The sequence below is a fragment of the Gracilinanus agilis genome, chromosome 6 (assembly GCF_016433145.1).
Source record: "Gracilinanus agilis isolate LMUSP501 chromosome 6, AgileGrace, whole genome shotgun sequence".
Taxonomy (NCBI): Eukaryota; Metazoa; Chordata; class Mammalia; order Didelphimorphia; family Didelphidae; genus Gracilinanus; species Gracilinanus agilis.
In genome coordinates this window covers 781,234-801,397 of record NC_058135.1, presented here as the reverse complement: position 1 = coordinate 801,397, position 20,164 = coordinate 781,234, and the positions used below count along the sequence as shown (strand labels likewise).

The 20,164-nt window shown below is 43.0% G+C and overlaps 1 protein-coding gene across 1 annotated transcript in view; it reads right to left on the bottom strand.

Annotated features, from left to right (window-relative positions):
• LOC123251032 (sulfotransferase 1 family member D1-like) overlaps nt 1–17,234 on the bottom strand; it is a 33,061-nt gene extending 15,827 nt beyond the window's left edge. Inside the window, exon 1 of the mRNA XM_044680195.1 lies at nt 16,987–17,234. The gene's annotated coding sequence lies outside the window, so the exon portion shown is untranslated. The remainder of the gene's footprint in view (nt 1–16,986) is intronic.
• Nucleotides 17,235–20,164: the final 2,930 nt, after the last annotated feature.

Here is a 20,164-nt window from a genome sequence, read left to right as displayed (position 1 = left end):
GAGAAGGTCATGTAGTTTTAGGGGGTCCNTTATAAAATAATATTTTGGCAGTTTGATTGGTACTGAACTGAATGAATGAATTAATTTAGGTAGAATTGCCATTTTTTTCAATATTAGCTCAGCCTTCCCATGAACAATTAATACTTTTCCAATTGTTTAGATCTGACTTTATTTGTGTGAAAAGTGTTTTGTAATTGTGTTCAAATACTTCCTGTATTTTTCTTGGCAAGTAAACTGGTAGACTCCCAAGTATTTTAGATTGTCTAGAGTTATTTTAAATAAAATTTTTCTATCTCTTGTTCCCGGGCTTTGTGGGAAATATATAGAAATGTTGATGATTTCAGTGAGCTTATTTTGTATCCTGCAACTTTGCTAAAGTAATTAATTATTTGAACTAGATTTTAGTTGATTGAGTAGGATTCTCTAAGTATATATATATATATATATATGCAAAGAGTGATAGTTTAGTTTCCTCATTGCCTATTTTAACTCCTTCAATTTATTTTTCTTCATTTATTGCTACTGCTAGCATTTCTAGTACAATATTAAATGATAATGATGATAATGGGCATCCTTGCTTTACCTCTTCTTTCATTGGGAAGGCTTTTAATTTATCCCCATTGCAAATACTTGATGATGGTTTTTGAATAGATACCACTTATCAGCTTACAGAAGGCCCATTTATTCCTGTTTTTTTTTTTTTAAACCCTTACCTTCCATCTTGGAGTCAATACTGTGTATTGGCTCCAAGGCAGAAGAGTGGTAAGGGTAGGCAATGGGGGTCAAGTGACTTGCCCAGGGTCACACAGCTGGGAAGTATCTGAGGCCAGACTTGAACCTAGGACCTTCCATCTCTAGGCCTGGCTCTCAATCCATTAAGCTACCCAGCTGCCCCCTTTATTCCTGTTTTTAATAGGGATGGGTGTTGTATTTTGCCAAAGGATTTTTCTGCATATTGAAATAATCATATGATTTCTGTTATTCTGATCATTGATGAGGTCAATTATTCTGATTGTTTTTTTTTTTTTTTAACATTAAACCAGCATTGGATTTCTGGTATAAGTCCCAACTGGTCAAAGTGAATGCTCCTTGTGATATATTGCTGTAGTCTCTTTGTTAGCACTTCATTTAAGATTTTTGCATCAATGTTCATTAAAGAAATGGGTCTGTAATTTTCTTTCTCTGTTTTTGCTCCTCCTGGTTTAGGTATTGGCATCTTATTTGTGTCACAAAAAGAATTTGGTAGGATTCCTTCTCTGCTCATTTTGTCAAACAGTTTGTGTAGGATTGGGATTCATTGTTCTTTGATAGAATTCACTTGTGAATCCCTCTGGCACTGGGATTTTTTCTTGGGACGTTCATTGGTGGCTTGTTCAATTTCTTTTTTTGAGATGGGATTATTTAAAGCATTCTATTTCCTCTTTCCTTAATCTGGGCAATTTAAATTTTTGTAAATATTCACCCATGCTCAAAGGAATAAAGAACTGGAGGAATTCCACGTGAACTGGAATGACCTCCAGGAACTGATGCAGAGTGAAAGGAGCAGATCTAGGAGAACATTGTACACAGAGACTGATACACTGTGGTAAAATAGAATGTAATGGACTTCTCTATTGGCAGCAACATAAGGATCTAGAGCAAGGCTGAGGGACTTATGAGAAAGAAAACTAGCCACATTCAGAGAAAGATCTGTGGGAGGAGAAACACAGAAGAAAAACAATTGCTTGATCACATGGGATTTTGGGGATTTTATTGGGGATGTAGACTAATGATAACTCTAGTCCAACAATCAATAATATGGAATTAGGTCTTGATCAATGATACGTGTAAAATCCAGTGGAATTGTGCGTCAGCTAAGGGGGATTGAAGGGGTTGGGGGAGAGGGAAAGAACATGAAATATGTAACTAGGAGAAAATATTCAAAATAAAAAAATTTAAAAATAAAAATAAAGAAACAAACAAATAAATAAAAAACAAAAATAAAAAATAAATATTCACTCACTTCACGTAGATTGTCAGATTTGTTGGTATATAAATGGGCAAAATAGCTAAAAGAGGGAATTAAGCTAGATGGTCTTTTCTATGACCTTGTGACTAGCAGTAGAGATTAAGGATGGGAAAACAAAGTCATTTTTCATAAAACTGAAACCTGTCAAAGCATCACTGAAGTCAGCAGTAAATAAGGTCATTTATTATAAATGTAATTAGGTGGAAGTAGAAATGGAATTGGGCAGTTAGGTGGTACAGCGGATAGAGCACCAGGCCTGGAGACAAGAAGACCAGAATTCAAATCTGGCCTCAGACACTTGCCAGTTGTGGGACCCTGGCAAGTCATTTAACCCTGTTTGCCTCAGTTTCCTCATCTGTAAAATGAGTTGGAGAAAGAAATGGCAAATCATTCAAGTATCTCTTCCAAGAAAACTCAAATGGGATCATGAAGGGTTGGACATGACTGAAAAAACGACTGAACAAGAAGAAAAGGAATCACCCCAAAAAGAATGTCCTGGTGCAAGTATATCCTAGGTCACCCCTTATTCCACTCAGAAGGCAATCTTTTCCTAAAAGATAATTGAAAAGCTCAGAATCCCATGATTTTGAGTTTACACAAACATAGGATTTTATAGCCTTCTAGGACTTTTTTTTTTCTACTGCAGTGGGCCATGCAGCAGAGACCCAATTCACAGCTTTTGTCCTCAATCCCTTCCCCCAAGAATCCTTCTCAGATTAGAGGATCCCCAGCTAGTCCCCATCACCCCCTCTTCCTAGCTCTGTTCTGGAGCTCCCCAAACCACTTATTCTCTGGATCTCCACCTAATTCTCTGAAATCATCCACTTACTGACTGAACTTTCTAATTCTCCAAATACTCCATGCTTTCTCATTCCCAGAGTTAGGGAATGTCAGCCCTGACTCTACTTCCTGACTCTCTTTAAAGACCCAAAGATTGAAGGATCCTTCTGTTCCCTAGCTACTTTCAGGGAACAACTCTTTCTACTTTTTCCCTTCTTGGCCTTTCTGATTTGGACTTGTGGAGGACTCTGACTAGCTTCTGCTGGAATAAACAGAAAAGGTTTTGAGAGCTTTGTTAAATGCTTCCTGGCCCAATAGGTATCTAAAGCCCTGCCTTTTTGTTTCTCTATAGACCTATCTTCTCTCTGAGGTGCTGCATACAATTGAGGACAACACTAGTTGTTCTGGGATGAATCTGACTGAAGTGGTTTCAATTCAGTGCTTTTTGTTTGGTTGTTTTTGTTGTTTTTTAAACCTTTACCTCCATCTTAGAATCAATACTGTGTATTGGTTCCAAAGAAGAAGAGCTGTAAGGGCTAGCAATGGGGATTAAGTGACTTATTTAGGGCTGCCCAGCTAGGAAGTGTCAGAGGCCCAGGTATTTGAGCCCAGGATCTCCCATCTCTAGGCCTGGCTCTCAATCCACTAGCTAAGCCCCCCTAGATGTTTTTACACAACTCACCTGGAACGGGTGTTGACCACCTGAGTCCTTAACCATCTGAGCCAGTGAAGTCCTAAAATTGGTCTTAACACCCTTTCAGGAAAATTGAGACCAAACTGCATGGGGGCTGGGAACTAAAATATTGTTCCCACCACAGCAGCTCTCATCTAGGTCCTTAATCCCTATCAAGGCCTCTTGAGATAGAAGACTGAATTTCAAGGTCCTGATAACTGGTTTCCTTCCATACCTGGACCCCTTCCTTGGGGCTGGAAGGTCATTGATCTGCTCTTTCCCCAAACTGCCTTCTATTCTGGGCCCTTGTGACCTCTCCCCTCTTATGACTTTAAGACTTATAATCTTTGTTGTGGACTCAGTGTAGGGGGGGGGGGAAGGGGGCAACCTTTAAAAAGGCTTTACCTTTCTGAGCCCAGTTCTGACGAGGGACATTACCCATGTCTTCCATCAGGGCACTATCGTCTGCACAAACGGTTCAAGTATCCAAAACCTATTCATATCTAAAAATTGGGCCCATCCCAGGCCAGGACATTCTTGGGGATTTGAGGCCTTTGATGCACACTAAAGGCTGTTCTCCACTTTCTGCTGCCCATTTGTAGACTCACCTTCCCTACCCAGGCACAGAACTAGTGAAATGAGTGTCAATGACCCAGAGCTCCTGGCATGCTCTGTACTACCATGCCTTGCCAACACTAATGTGCCTGATTGTGCCAGTTGGTCCATAATTGCATAGGCTTGTATGTAGACTTGCCTGTTGTTCAATCCTCTCTGGGCCTTGGGTCCCATCTCCTTAGTTCCTAGGATATTTTGATCTATTTTCTGGTGGAATGAGCACATCCATTTGCCCTGTCTGTTTGTCGGAGACTCTGCTAAGTGATCTTAAAAAAGCCACTTATTGCCAAGCCACTACTTAAAAGTCTTCATCAAGATAATTTCCTATCCATCCTGACTGGCTCTCATATGCCCGAGTTTCTTCTTTTATCCTACAGGGGCTTTATCCCCTTACTGTTGCTTAGTATTGATGTCATAGCATGTGCCTTCTGGGACGGTACCACACATTTCCTATAATTTAGCTTTCAAGGATCAGGCTCCTAGGCACCATCAGAGTCCCTCCCATTTGGCACACTAATTATTTCCTAGTATTATCATAGTTCTGGATACGGCACCATAAGAGAGGAAGTGGAAAAGAATTTTAGGCAAACCCTATAACATTATTCACAAGATAGGTTGCCCTAACCAGTGTAATTTTACAATAATTTAGTTAATAGCACGGAAGGTAAAGGTGAGGGGAGATCCGTGAACTTATGGAATCACATTGGTCAAAAAGTCAACAAACATTTACGTGGTGTTTATTGACAAGTCTATAAGGACATTCTAAGCCCATTGAGGCAAAAGCAGCCAGAAAAGATATATTTTCACATCCTACTCCAGACCTTGGCAAGGACCGGTCTTAAAATTACAGATCTAACAAATCGTTAATTGGCTCAGGCCATCCTGACTAAGTTATCACTAACCTTGAGCTCTATCTCGGGACAGAATGACCTCCTACTTATCTTCTACATCCTGGTACCATCCTACACTCAGGAAATTCCTGTGTCAAAGATAACACACCAAAGAGAACCTTTGAAGATTAGTATGATGAATATATATGCTCTTTAGTGTGGAACATCTGCATATTTTAATTGGTCTGTATTCTTAATTGGCACTAAAGAATGGCACTAAACTTCTGTAACCTTTTTACTGATATATTATGCTTTGTTCATAGAATATACTACAGTATAAATACTGGACTCAAATGCACAATAAACTGAACTCTGTGATTGTACTTCATGAGTTCCCCTGGGTATCTCTGACTCAGTCGTCTGATTAATCTCTGCATCTCTCTCTCTCTCTCTCCCCCTACTCTCTCCTGTTTCTGTTTCTCTCTTTAAGATAGCAGCTTGACACACACACACACAAGCACTCATATGTATATATAATACACAAAAATTATGTTTTATACATATATATCTTGTGAGATACATGTATATATCTATATCTATTTATCTGTAACAAATGGGAGGTAATTTCAGGGAAGTCACTAACAATATGTGTGTGTGTGTGTGTGTGTGTGTGTGTGTGTGTAGGGGGTGTCTGGTCAAGATTTTTTAAAGAAGGTTTGATTCCCTGGATGACTTTTTGGGAGCCAATGGGAAGAGGTCACCTTGGCCTGCCCTTAGCAAGCTCATTATTGTAAAATGTTTGGGACTCCTTGAGCTTCTTCCACAAACTCCATACCATAACCACCATTTCAGATTTCAAATGATGGGGCAGGGGAGCTATTTCCATAGAACCTCTAAAGTGATTATCATGGTATTGGCAGGAACATTCTTGAAGAAAACCTACATATCCTGGATCTTCTTTTGAATCCATGACAACATGTTGCAAAATCTCCTTTTGAATAGTGGATTCCATAGCACACAGATCTCATCTGAAGGGCTTCTTAAAGAGATCAAGAGAACCTCCAAGAACCAAGAGAACTCCAAAGCTAATTGTAAACATTCTGTCCGAAACTGTGCCATGGACATCATACTGACAATACTCGTGGTATACTATAGAAAACAAGAAGGCTATAGGTCAAATATTTCCCAATAGAGGCGTCTGGGGTATTTATGTATAGGTGGCACCATACTCCAAACAGTTTTATTCTACACTGGACTTTTGGAGGAGTAGGTGAGGAAACTAATGAATTGATGATCCATAGATGCTTGGATGGTTTCCCTTCATCCTACTGAGAAAAATGCACAGTGTGACTATATAAAAGTATTGTTACTCACAAACATGTATTAAGTGCTTGTTAGGAACAAAAACACTCTGCTGGGTGATAGATACAAAGAGCTTACTATCAAGTTGTTAAGAGGATGCATGTTTCAAGAGAGACAAATATCAATACAAATAGTGTTTACTTAGTGCTTAACTCTAAATCATAGCTATTAGCATTGTTAATAACTAAGATAACACGATACATTGGAAAGATGCTCTTCATACTCTTTAGATCACTTTCACAAATGTCATCTCATTTGATTCTCATAGCATACCTTTTGGGATAGAAAGGGAAAATATTATCATCCTTTCTGTTTAATTTTTAAGTTGTTTCAGTTATGTCTGACTCTTCTTGATTCCCTTTGGGGTTTTCTTAGCAAAGATACTGGAGTGGCTTGCCATTTCCTTCTCTAGCCCATTCGACAGATGAGGAAATTGAGACAAACAGGGTGAAATGACTTGCCCAGGGTCCCATAACTAGTGTCTAAAGCCAGATTTGAACCCAGGAAGATGAATCTTCCTGACTCCAGGCCTGGCACTCTATCCACTAAACCACCTAACTGCCCCTTAAATGACAATTCTATTGAATAGTCAATACCAATGAATGGCATGGAACATTAAATGTTAAAGATGGTTCTAGCAAGAAGAGACTACTATGAATTTAGCACAGGGGACAATAGAACTTGACTAAGTTTTGGAAGAAGGAGTAGGACTTCTCCACAGATGAGTGGATAGAAGCTAGGAAAGCATTCCAGAAAAAGGGAATAGTGGTAGCTCAGATTACCTTTGGTTCCTTGACTAAGACACTGAAATACTTTTAAAAAATTTAGGTTGTCATCATGAAAATATAATGCCATTTTAAAAATATTAAATTAATTAATTTAGAATATTTTTCCATGGTTCCATGATTCATGTTCTTTCCCTCTCCTCCCACTCCCATAGCCAATGAACAATTCCACTGGATTTTACGTGTATCATTGTTCAAAACCTATTTCCATATTATTAATATTTGCAATAGAGTGATCATTTGGAGTCTACATCCCCAATCATATCATATATCCCCATTGAACCATGTGATCAAGAAAATGTTTTTTCTTCTGTGTTTCTGCTCCTACAATTCTTTCTCTGGATGTGAGTAGTGTTCTTTCTCATAAATCCCTCAGAACTGTCCTGTGAGATTAGAGATGCTGTAGGAATTTATTGCATAGAATATGATGCATATTGGAGGAAAATACATGTATTTCAAGCCATCCATTGAAGTTGCATTTTTAGTTTTTAAATTTAAATTAAATTTAAATGCATTTAGATGTTATTTTTTGTAATTATCTTTCTGCCATATATCATGACTGCTTTGTTTGTTTATAAATGATGAGGCTGTTTTCTTTTGTCCTATCCCCGAGGACTTCGGTTGCCTGATATTTCTCCTGTTTAACAAGTGGAGACAACCCTGTGATGGATGAGCTCATGTAAAAGAAATGCTCTTTATTTATATCTATACTTGGTTGTTAATGAATCTACTCTACTTGGCTATTACAGTTTATGTCCAGAAACTAAGCCATAGTTCAAAATTGCCTTTTCCTAAGTCTCCCTCTTTTATGGATACTAATCAGCTTTGCATTGAGCTGGTTTCTAGCATCTAGCTGCTTAAACCAACCTCGTTCTTCTTTGCAAGAATTTCCCGAAATGCATCGAATCTCATTAGATGTAAGTGCCACTTACCTTTAGACTGCAGAGATTTCCAAAGTCAAGAATCAGAGCCAAGATCATTCAATTTTCTCTGCCCTGAGTGCCTTCCAAATGCCGACGTCAGGGAACCTTGCAGCCCAGTGAGTGAGCTCCCATCAGGGAAGCTGTTAACAGTTGCCATTGGGCCCCTACTGTTTACATCTGTGACCAAGGACTCTGGGGTAGAATTTCCTCTAGAGAATAGCCTTAATCTTTTGGAAAACAATCAGTCCCCAGAAAGACACCATTAACCCTTATCAGTAAGGTGAAATTCTATTGCCTCTCAATATGTTAAGATAAAGAAAGTCCTTATTCCAGGGTTAATTCATGCTTCACTTTAAATCATAGCCATTATTGTTATTAATAATTAATTAAAATAATGAGACTGTACATTGGCAAAATAACCCTTAGTACCCTTCAGAGCACTGGTAGAAATATGAGCTCATTTGATTCTCATAATAAACCCTTGGCAATAAGAAGGGAAAATGTCGTTATCATCTTCGTTTACTAGCTAGAGAGAGTCTACTCCATAGGAGAAGATCATAACATTTTATGGTTGGAAAGGAGCTCAGAAGCTGCCAAGTCTGCTCTGTGCCTCACTTGGGCTAGGAAGTAGCTCCATTAATTCCAGCAGATGCCCAAATGAACTTCGGGCTCAGATTCTTCTCATTGTGCCTTGAGGCAGCTCCTTCGAATTGGGGAGAAGCCTTGGAGGAATGTCTTCTGCCAATTGAAAATCTGCCACCTGACTGTGGCTTTGGGAAGTCCTTTCGTGCCAAATAGCCGTGTGCCCTTTCCTGATTTCTCTGGCAGTTGGTGCCTTCTCTCCCTACTCCCTAATCCCCCCATCTCTCCCACCCATTACACTGGATTTATTTTGATTATATGGTATTTATGGGAGTCCGTGTTTCTTCTCCCAATAGAACACAAACTCTGGCATCAGAGACTCTTTTGTTCATGTGTCTGCATCCCCCAGTGCTTTGCATATAGAAGGTGCTTAATAATGATTATTAATTTAGTATTTTACAGTAATAAGGTTTGCAAAGTGATTGACAAGTATTTTCTCAGTTGAGATTCACAACAACGGCTGTTTTTATCCCCATTTTCACTAGTTGTGTGACCTTGGACGAATCATTTGCCTCTCTCAGCCTCAGTTTCCTCATCTGTAAAATGAGGACCTCCCCAGGGTTGTTGGGAGGATAGAATGAAATAATATAGGTAAAGTGCTTTGTACACTTTAAAAGGCTATCTAAATGCGATTAGTAAGACAGTCACTCATTAGCAAAGTAGGAGTCCAGGTTTTCCAATTCCGAATTCAGTGCTGTTTCTATGATACTCTCAGTTTCTGGAGATTCTTCCATAATTCGTGCAATGTGTGCAAACATTAGGATTCCAGCAGCTCCGGAGGCTATTGTTTCTGGAGCTCCCAGTAGAGGTGACCGCCAAAGGAAGAGTTAACCAGCCTTTGGTCCACTGTCTTCCCTGGGGTGAGCTGTTTCCATAGACACCGACCTCTGGAGGCCTGAGATCATCTCTTCCAGCTCCTGCTGACAGTATGGACAAACAGCTTCTCTTTGTCTCCTTAAGCTGGCTTTTGGGGAGATGTTGAATTAGGGAAGAGCTTGACAAACTCCAACTCTGTGTGTGTGTGTGTGTGTGTGTGTGTGTGTGTGTGTCTCCTTTATTGGCTTTTCTTTTTGCAATCTATATATAGAAGCATATTCATTTTATTTCTCTTCCTTTGAATTGTTTTGATGAGTTTCTTTTGAAAATCTCACACTCAAATGTTTAGCATAGTGACCAGCACTTAGTAGGTGCTGAATAAATGGTGGGTAGATGATTTGATGGGTAGTTAGGATGTTGGAGCTTTTCATTCATTTATTTGTTTGTTTGTTTGTTTATTCAGTTATTTGTTTGTTTGTTTGTTGGGTGATCTTCCTTCTCCTATTCCTCTTCTTCTTTCTCTTCCTTATACTTTTAAAAATTTTATTTTTATTTTATTGATTATGAAAAATTTCTCATGGTTACATGATTCATGTTTTTTCCTTCTCCTCCTCCCTCCCTCCCTCCTCCCATAGCCAATGAGCAATTCCACTGAGTTTTACATGTGTCATTGATCAAGACCTATTTCCATGTTATTAATAATTGCACTAGGGTGATCGCTTAGAGTCTACATCCCCAATCATACCCCATCGACCCATGTGGTCAAGCAGCTGTTTTTCTTCTGTGTTTCTGCTCCTACAGTTCTTTCTCTGGATGTGGATAGGGTTTTTTCTCATAAATCCCTCAGAATTGTCCTGGGTCATTGCATTGCTGCTAGTACAGACGTCCATGACATTCGATTTTACCACAGTATATCAATCTCTGTGTACAACGTTCTCCTGGCTCTGCTTCTTTTGTTCTGCATCAGTTCCTGGAGGTTGTTCCAGTTAAATGGAACTCCTCCAGTTTATTATTCCTTTGAGCACAATAGTATTCCATCACCAGCAGATACCGCAATTTGTTCAGCCATTCTCCAATTGAAGGGCTTTCCTTTATTTTGAAATTGGAACTTTTTAAAAAAATCTTACTTTCCATTTTGGAATTAATACTGTGTATTGGTTCCAAGGCAGAAGAATAGTAAGGGCTGGTCAGTGGGAGTTAATTGATTTATCCCTGGTCCCACAGCTAGGAAGTGCCTGAGTCCAGATCCAAATACAGGACCTCTTGCCTGGAAGCCTGGCTCTCCATCCACAGAATCACCTAGCTGCCCCATGCTATGCCAATTCTTGCTTGATGAGTGTCTGAAATTTTTGAGATTAATTTTAACTAATTCTTCCATCTTTTATTATAAATAAAGCATATAGTAAATATGTCCTCTATATTTACACAAATGTATCTCTCTTCCTCTCTCCCTCCTCACCCCCTCTCTGTTGTTACATCTCTCTCTCTCTGTCTCTCTGTTTCTCTGTCTCCCTCTCTGTCTCTGTCTCCCTCTTTCTGTCTCTCTGTCTCTGTTTTTTGTCTCCCTCTCTGTCTTTGTCTCTCTCTCTCTCTCTCTCTCTCTTTTTCTCTGCCTTCCTCTCTGTCTCTGTGTCTCCCTCTCTGTCTCTGTCTCCCTCTTTCTGTCTCTCTGTCTCTCTCTCTTTCTGTCTCTCTGTCTCTTTCTGTCTCTCTGTTTTTCTGTCTCCCTCTCTCTTTCTCTGTGTCTCCCTCCCTTTCTGTCTCTCTCTCATTTCTCCCTGAACAAAAATGGCAGCTTTTGCATGAGCTGATGCTCTGAGTAGCACAAGGTGGAAATTTGAGCTCAGACCTTCCGATCCCTGTCTCACTTCTCCAATGTGACTCTTCCACAGGTGCTGAAATCTATGCTACAGGCAAAAGGCACAAAAGCTAACAATGCCCCATGACAGAAATCTCTTGATTACATCATAGAAGCTTGGGAAGAAGTGGGAGAGAGGATTAAAGTGATGAGCGACTGCTTAGACCCCAGCCATAAACTGCAGAAAGTAGACCCCTGTCCCAAATAATCCTCCCTCAGAGAATTCAAAACAACCAGAATTTTTTGTCTCTCTCTTCCTCCCCCCTCACCCCCCCCTCCCTCAGCCCTCTCAACCAAAGAAACTGGTTCTGCAGAAAACATTCTGGAAACTCCTCCAGAAAAAACAAAACAGAAACAAGGCTCCTTGAGGCAGCTCAGAATAAGTCAAAACAAGCTCCTTCTCACTATGGCCGGGTTGCCCCATTTACACCAGGAGTCTGGGTAGAGGGAATTTCATCCCCTCCCCCTCCTGGATTGCTGACCTGGTTTTTACATGCCAGCACTGGGTCCATGATCGCAAATAAAAGGCAGACCCCACCTGGCTGTCCTCTTCCCTGAGCGGGCAGATGAGACGGACGGAGAATCCTGCAGGATGAGCGGCACGTGGTCAGACCTAGAGTAGGACAGAGACTTCCCATCTCTGCTTCTCTGCTTTCTCTGTTCCAAGCGGTTATTAATAAACTTTATGGAAATAAGAAGATTGACTTTAACAACTTCTGGAGGCCTTTCTGACCCTGCTGTCCCCCAAAGGCCCGGAAATGATCACCAAGGCGGTCTGTCAGGAGGGGAGTGTTTGTTGGGGAAGTCTGAGTGGGAGGCTCAAGCAGAAAGCGAGCGGAACGCTCGGTGTGGAGCTGATGGGGACATGCTGACTGCACGAGGAATCCGCCGCTTACGATTCAGCGGCACATCGGCAGTTAATGCTGCCCCGCTGCAAGCTTGGCGTCGCCGTCCCACCCCCAGACAGACCCGGCAGCCAAGCAAGATCCTTATTTAGAATTTGTCTCCAGGACGATTCAGGACCCGAAGAAGCAGAAAACCTGCTCGTCACACGACTTGCCTTTGTCTTGTGAGGCATCCAACCTCCGGGAGACAGAGCCTCCCTGGAGCAGTGGCTAAAGCTCGGCAGGGGCGCAGGACCCTCACCTCTCCGCGTAGCCTTTGCCTGGCCACTACAAAAGGCTGGCCTGCTTCCAAAAGCAAAAAGGACTCTGGGACTTGTTTAGATGCTCGGAACACTGTTTTCTTGGCTGCCGCTGGTCAAGTCAGTGTAGATCAGATTGACGGAAGGGGACGGGTCCTTCCTGGCAGGGGCCACCACGGCCCCAGCAGAGGCAGAGGCAGCTCCCCTCCCGTGCCTTTCTGCCAACAAAAGGAAGAAGGGAACTGTACGAGATTTATCCGGAGCTGCCTCAAGGAGCAGCGGCCTTGCTTGGGCCTCTAGCCGGCCTCTGTTCTCATGAGGGTGAAGGGAATGAATTAGAGAAGAAAGAAAAGCAGCCTCCTCTAGCAGAGACCGCAGCAGGACCCTCACGGGTCAGACTCATTCCCAGACAAACACTGTGCGACCCCCCAGGGCCATTGCAGTGATGGAATCGCGCTGCGGCGTGGAGGGGGCCTGGCTGGGCTTCCTTCTCCTCTGAAGCTTGCCCCCAGCCCTCCTGAGGCCCCCAGCCCATCTCTTCTCTTCTTTGAGAAGGGAAGCCGGCTGCGATCGCGTATTCTGAGTGCAAGAAGGCCAGGCCCAGGAGGGCCGTCTGTCGGAAACCCCAACGGCGGTGGTTCTCTCCTTGCTCAGAAGACCCCTTAAAATACAAGCATTTCTGCCAGAGCAACAAGAATTCCCCAGCCGGGCTGTGAATCCATCCTGCGCTTACAGCAGCCCAAGATGGCGGCTCATCGTCTTCCCCTCTCCCTGCCTCTCCAGGGCGCTGATGGATGGAGGCGGGAGGTGGGCTTAGAAGAGGCCTAGAGGACGGGTCTGTCCTGAGGTGGCCAAAGTGGGCTTCAAACAGTTGGCCACAGGCCAGATCAAGGCTGTGCCTGAGATGCTAGACTTTGGGGCGAGGCGTCTCCCGATTTGGGGAACAAGGTTTCGGGGTAGCCCATCTGGCCAAAGGAGGGCCTGGAGTCTGGCCCTGGGCTGTCATTGAGCCAGGCCACTTCTCTTTCTAGGCTGGCCTCTGCAGCCATAAAGTGAGAGGCCTGGGGCTGTCTGTCTGCCTTTTCCTGACTGACTCCCCACCGTGGGCCAAGCGCCGAGCAGAGGCTTAGCCAACGCTTTTCCGTTGGTTCATTCATGGTTTTCTCAGGCAAAGCTGCCGCCTCCCCAGTGCCGTACTTGGCAAGCTGACTTTTTAGCTCAAGCGTGCCACTGGGCCAGGCTGTGCTTCCCGAGCCTGGAATTTCACTTATTAGAGTCAGGTCAGTGCTCCAGCCCCCGGGGGTCGGCCAATTAGTCAGCTTTGCCTCCTTCATGCAACAGGTGGTTCAGAATGTTTTTCACTAAAGCGTTCTTAGTGGGGAGCCATGGAAAACCCATCCCCAGGCCAGGCCTTCTGCTCCAGCCTGGGAAGAACTTTTTGGATCTTTAGACAATCGTTACAGTCCACTTGGAAAACCTCCGGGAATTAGTAAAGGAAATAACTTAAACAAATCAGAGTGATAGTAAAGTAATAAGATACAAAATGAGAGCATTTCTATAGAGCATTAATAAGCCCAGAAGGCAATACTAGAAAGAGAAATTCCATTCAAACAGAATACAAAATCTACAAACCTTCTGGGAATCAGTCAATCACTGTATTCCCAAGATTTCTATAAATACGATTCCAAAAAACACTTTTCAAAGCAATAAAGAAGAACTAAGATAATTGGATATGGGCCTGGAGTCAGGAAGATCTGGGTGTAAATCTGGCCTCAGACACTTCCTAGCCGGGTGACCCTGGGGAAGTCACTGAGGTTCTATATGCCTCAGTTCCTCACCTGTAAAAGAAGGACGCACTGAAGAAGGAAATGGCAAACCACTCTAGTATCTTTGCCAAGAAAACTCATGCAGTCACAGAGTTGGACACAACTAAACAACAAATAATTTGTATCTAAATTAACTTACACATTTATTGCCATAACAATGGAAATAGCAATGGAGGACTTTATGGAAAATAGATAAAATCTTAACAAGTTATTTGAAGGATCAAAATGACTAAAATTTTTTTATAAACCCATATCTTCTGTCTTAGAATCAATACTGTGTATTGGTTCCAAGACAGAGGAGCGGTAAAAGCTAGACAATAGGGCTAAGTGACTTGCCCAGCATCACCCAGCTACAAAGTGTCTGAGGCCAGATTTGAACCCAGAATCTCCCATCTCTGAGCCTGGCTCTCAATCCACTGAGCCACCCAGCTGCTTCCAAAGTGTCTAGAATGAATTTTATAGGATATAATGAAAAAAGGTAGCAATGGAAGAAGAATAGTATTTCCAGACCTCAAATTATATTCTCATCACTGAAAACTATTTGGTACCCATTAAAAACTAGAAATCTTGTGGAAGAAAAGGAGAATTAAGCTGGATAAAAAGGAGAAAGAAAGCATAGAGCCAGTGTTGTGTCTGAGAGAAGGCTAAGGAAGCCACTTGCTGGATTGCAGGGATGTAGTGCACTGTCAAAGGTATGAGGGCTAGAAAGGAGTCTGTCTTGGCAAGGAGCCGGGCCGCCTCTCCATCCGAGGCAGGGTGAAGGAGCAGAGAGTGGCAGGCTGCCTAGGGGTGAGCTGAGGAAGAAGGCAGGAAAGAGAACTCTGGGCTAATGTCCCTTTTCTCAGTGCAATCTGAAAGAAGGTGAGGGGAAGGTCTCTGAGACAGGGCAATCAGGACAGAGTGGCAGGATTGTCCGGCCTCCCTGGAGGCCCAGCTGAGAGTATGGGGCCTAAACTTGTAGTGGGCCCAGTTAGCCTGGTTTGGGGATTCTTCTCTAGCTTTGTCTAGCAGCACATGGCTGGGAGCAAAAGCTGTGAATGGTCCTGGTGATCCAGACTGGGGCTTAGGGGGAAAGATCCCTAGAACAGGGAGGGAAAGGATCCAAGAGAAGGTGGCAATGAGGAGGACTAAGAAGCCAGGCTGGGGAAGGGAGGGGAGTGATGACCTGGGGAAACACGGAGGGGCAGAGGGAATGGAGATCACAATGAGGATGTAGCTAAGGACTGCACTGACCACAGATTCCGATGGCACAGAAGAGTATGATCAGAGATAATAATGTGGCAGGGTCTGGCTCAAACCCCTGTCCAAAGGAGACCGGAGAGGGGACAGGACTGGCTCTGGCTAGCTTTGCATTTCCTTTGAAGGCTCTGTCTTGGCCTGTCAGTTCGGTTCTGCAGTGGTCCCTGAATGGCTCAACTTCCCTACCCAGTGGCCTTCCCCTTCCTTGCCAGGTCCCGGCTTAATCAGGATCCGCCTCTCCTGGTAGGATGAGGGAAGCTTCCTGATTCCTGTGGTTTCCCAATCTCCTACTAACATTAAAACACAAACACACAAACATACTGGTAAATCCATCGTCCTAATACATAAACAATGAGGGTTTTTAATTCAGGACAGCATTCCAAATGTGCAATTATGAAAGTAGGTGCTGTAGCTTGGGGGAAAAATCCATGTGGGAAACAGATCACATGCCTGACTCCTGACATGTCTTTTCCATCTTGTATAGGGCTTTTAAGTACTTGAATTTAGAAGTTATTACTGAATGATATCAGAAATATTGAGAGAGGGCCAGCTAGATAGCACATGGATAGAGTGCCAGGCCTGGAGTCAGGAGGATCTGTGTTCAAATCTGGCAAGTCATTGAACCCCCATTGCCTAGCCTTCTGTCTTAGAACTGATACTAAACCCTTTAATAAGGGTTATTTTAAAGGAGAAGGAGAAGGAGAAGAAAGAAAGAAAGAAAGAAAGAAAGAAAGAAAGAAAGAAAGAAAGAAAGAAAGAAAGAAAGAAAGAAAGAAAGAAAGAAAGAAAGAAAGAAAGAAAGAAAGAAAGAAAGAAAGANAAGAGAGAGAGAGAGAGAGAAAGAAAGAAAGAAAGAAAGAAGGAAGGAAGGAAGGAAGGAAGGAAGGAAGGAAGGAAGGAAGGAAAGAAAGAAGGAAGGAAAGAAAGAAGGAAGGAAAGGAAGAAAGAAAACACTGAGAGAGAGGATGAGGTCTAAGTCAGAGGAAGAATTCACATCCAACAACTTGAAATTTCTCCTTTTTATCTTGCATAGCTTCAAAAATGGTGCCTGGGACTGCCTCTCTCTTGAGTTCAATCTTACTATGAACATAGTTCAAGGCCATCACTGGCATCTTAGACTTGAGACTTCCCAGATTTCACCGGTATTGTTTACACTACTCCACTGCCCAACTAGGTACACATTGTAATGGTGCCACAAAACTTTCCTTCCTGCATCTCTGACAGCACGGTAGGGCGAGGCACTTTAGAGTAGGCAGGAGCATCTGGACCAGGCTCCTCTCCCACTTTTGCTGGGAGCTCCCCCAAAGTGACCAGGCGGAGGGCCCACAGGTAGCTAGTAGCAGAACTGGAATCTGAAGCTAGGTCTCCTAAATACTAGTGACACACTGGTCTAGACGCTGTTTACCTTTCAATTTTTTAGTTCTTTGAGTTTGTGATTAGCCCCAGCAAGGTCATTCCGGAGGACAGAAAGCAGGTGTTCCTTACCTGTTCTTTCCCTCTCTGAAAAATCCGAGATCCAGGCTTTCTCTGCCCACTTTGGGAAATGGGTGGGCTCTGGTGACTCAGTCTTCTTGGATGATTCTTCCAATGTTCTTGAAAAAGGCTTTAAGATAGGGGAGCGGAAGATTACAAACAAGTGAGCCACCCAGGCTTCTTTTGGGGTTGTTATTCTAAGCCAGGAAGGCTTTGTTGAAGGTGTATTTTGCCTTGGTGGGAGAGAGAATGATAGAGAAACAGAGGTTTCATGGGTAAGGAAGAATGGACTAAGCCCTCCCAACTCCTCCCAGGAGGTAGGCAGGCAGGGAGGGAGGAGGGAGGGAAGGAGGGAGGGACCGAGAGAGACTGGGCCAATACACATGTTACTTGTGACTATGGGGTTGTAACTAGAGGGAAACCAACAGGCACACACAGTACTTGGCAGAGGCCATAAGCGTAGCTGATAGAGGAGCCCAAGCTCAACACTGGGAACGGTGAATATACAGACCAGGTGGAGGAAATACCAGGATTCTTCATTGTAACAAAGGGTAGCTTTTGGCCAAAGCAGCCTGGACGTCTGGACGTGATTGCTTGGGACGAACCTCTGTGGTGCAGGGATTGCCAAGGTTGGCTTTTGGGAACCTTTCAAGGAGTTGTAGCCTTTACTGTGCATGTGCACATAGAGAGCATCTACTGAATGCTTTAAAGGTTGCAAAGAGCTTCACAAGTATTAACTCATTGAATCCTCACCACAGCAACAATAATAACAGCTAATGTTTATATGGGCCTGGAATCAGGTGCACTTGAGTTCAAATCTGACCTCAAACACCTATTAGCGTTGTGATTCTGGACACGTCTTAAACCCTTTTTGCCTCAGTTTCCTCATCTGTAAATGGCATGAGAATTTTGGGACCAATAGGATTTGGCATTCCAATATGTTATGTTAGACCCTTGGTTATCTGCCTTCTCACCCATCCTCAAACCTCCTTGCTGCTGTTGTCACATCTTTAGTTGATCCTTAGAGAAATTGATCCCATTCTTACCCATGAAACCTACTCAGAAACTTAAATTCCTTTTACAAACAACTTATCTCATTCAGTGAAGTAATAGAACATGTCTGGATTCTCCCCTCCTGGTGGAGCATTTGAAAAATCCTCCGCCTGCCTCCAATTGACCATATGGGGACTCTGAAGCTTACATCTGGCCATGTGGGACCCATTGCTGACATGATTTTGTATTTTCATATCACAGAGTAGATCAATGGTGGTAGGTCTATTGGTCAACCCATGATCCAATGAAAGCATTAGGTGAAGGAGAGTATCACACCTGTTATAAAAAGAGGCAGCTCCTACTGGGAGTCTTATGGTTGGAACTATCCTTTACTCCTCATCGCAATCACATCTTGCCACTTGGAAGCTTGAAAACAGGGAAGATGATGCTTCTTCCTTTACTAGGAGCTTTACTTCTTCCCAAATCCTCTCCCCTCCATGCTTTCAGTGGTTAGGAAGACAATGGAGGGGCCACTAAGGGTCTACACAATCCTATTAGAATGCCAAATTGCAGTTCCTTCTGGGGGTGCAGTCAAAATGATAGAGTAAGGCAGAGCACATCAAGGTCACCATCATAATCCCCTCTAATCAATATTTTTTTAAAATGCCACAAAATGAATACAGAAGTGAAAGAACCAACACGGAGACAGAGAGAAACAACTTTCAAGAAAAGAAAGACTTAAAAGGAAAGCAGAGAACATCTGGGGCACTGGAGTGAGAGGAGAGCACAGTCAGCAAGACTATAGCAAGGAGTGAAGAGAAACCTGTAATAATAAAGAGAGCCCCAGTAAAGAGAGGAGAGAGCTTCCAGTGCAGGACTGGGATGATACTGTAAGGATGGGATTTGTGCAAGGGGGATGGGACAAAAGGAGCCAGAGAAGGAGTTCCTGATAGTTGCTGACAGTTGAGACCAGAGAGAGAGAGTCTATGTGGTGAGTCTGTCCTCCAGCACTCCCCTGGTGCCGAATGTACTTTGGGAGATTTTAAGGGGGTGTCACCCCAGAAGTGGGTGACCTGGATGGTCATGCTACCCCACAGGAGTTGGGGGCAAGGCTTCCCTATAAGACGAAGTATGTGGTGCCCCAATCCAATCCTGAATAAGGATGGGGTTCACACAAACCTCCCCCTGATCAGTTAAATTCACAATGGGTGATCCAGCTTCAAGATGGAGGTAGCCAATCCAAGCTGTGGTTCCCCTCTCCCTCGTCTCTCAGGCACTTTGGAATGTTATCTGACTGACGAATGGCTTTTATTATTTGCAATTCAGGGATTGGGGAAAGAGGTGAAGGGCAGAGGGATTTTGGGGTGCTCTCTTCTCTATTTCTATGGGGTCATTCGCTTGGGTGGGAACATTTGGGGTTCCCATTCCTGAGCTTCTTCCCTCACCTCTTCTCCTTCTTTTTCTATTTCTAGTTTTCTGTTCCTATCCTTTTCTATAATTGTAAGTTTTGACTGAAAGGGGGTCTCTCAGCAAGGTTGGCTAATGGGTGAAGGAGACTAAGAGATCACTCCCAAAATGGAGTCCAAAAACTTATCTCACTCTTTGGTTGAAGTCTTGATGGGAGAGATTCAAAGGAATGGCTTTGATCAAAGAATCAGGGTTTCAATTTCCAAAGAAAGATCCTCAGGAAGCCCTCAGGACTGGATCCGAGCTGGGATGTCCTCCTCCTCTCGCCTCCCAGCCCCCCTCCAGAAGACCTCTCTTCTTTTCTTTCTCTGAGAAATTCCCAGAATCCTCTCTGGTCTCAACTGTCAGCAACTGTCAGCAACTCCTCTGGTTCCTTTTGTCCCATCCCCCTTGCACAAATCCCATCTTTACAGTATCCTGGTTTTGTGTGGTGGGACTTTTTCCAAAAGTCCCACTTAATTCATGCATCACTATTTCCTATTCCTATCTTATGTTCTCCCTCCCTCCAGAATAATAAATCCTTATCTTGTCTTATCACTATACTAATTATCTTATCTATTTCTATTCTAAGACCAGTTTTGGGGAAGTGGGCAGGGGGATGATGGTTGCAATTTATATAACAATATTTATAGCTTGTAAAACAATTTGTGACAAGAAAAGTTTTTTCATTGAACACAATATCTAAGTTTACAGTGTAACAATTTTCTTATCCTTAAACTCTTCTAAGTTA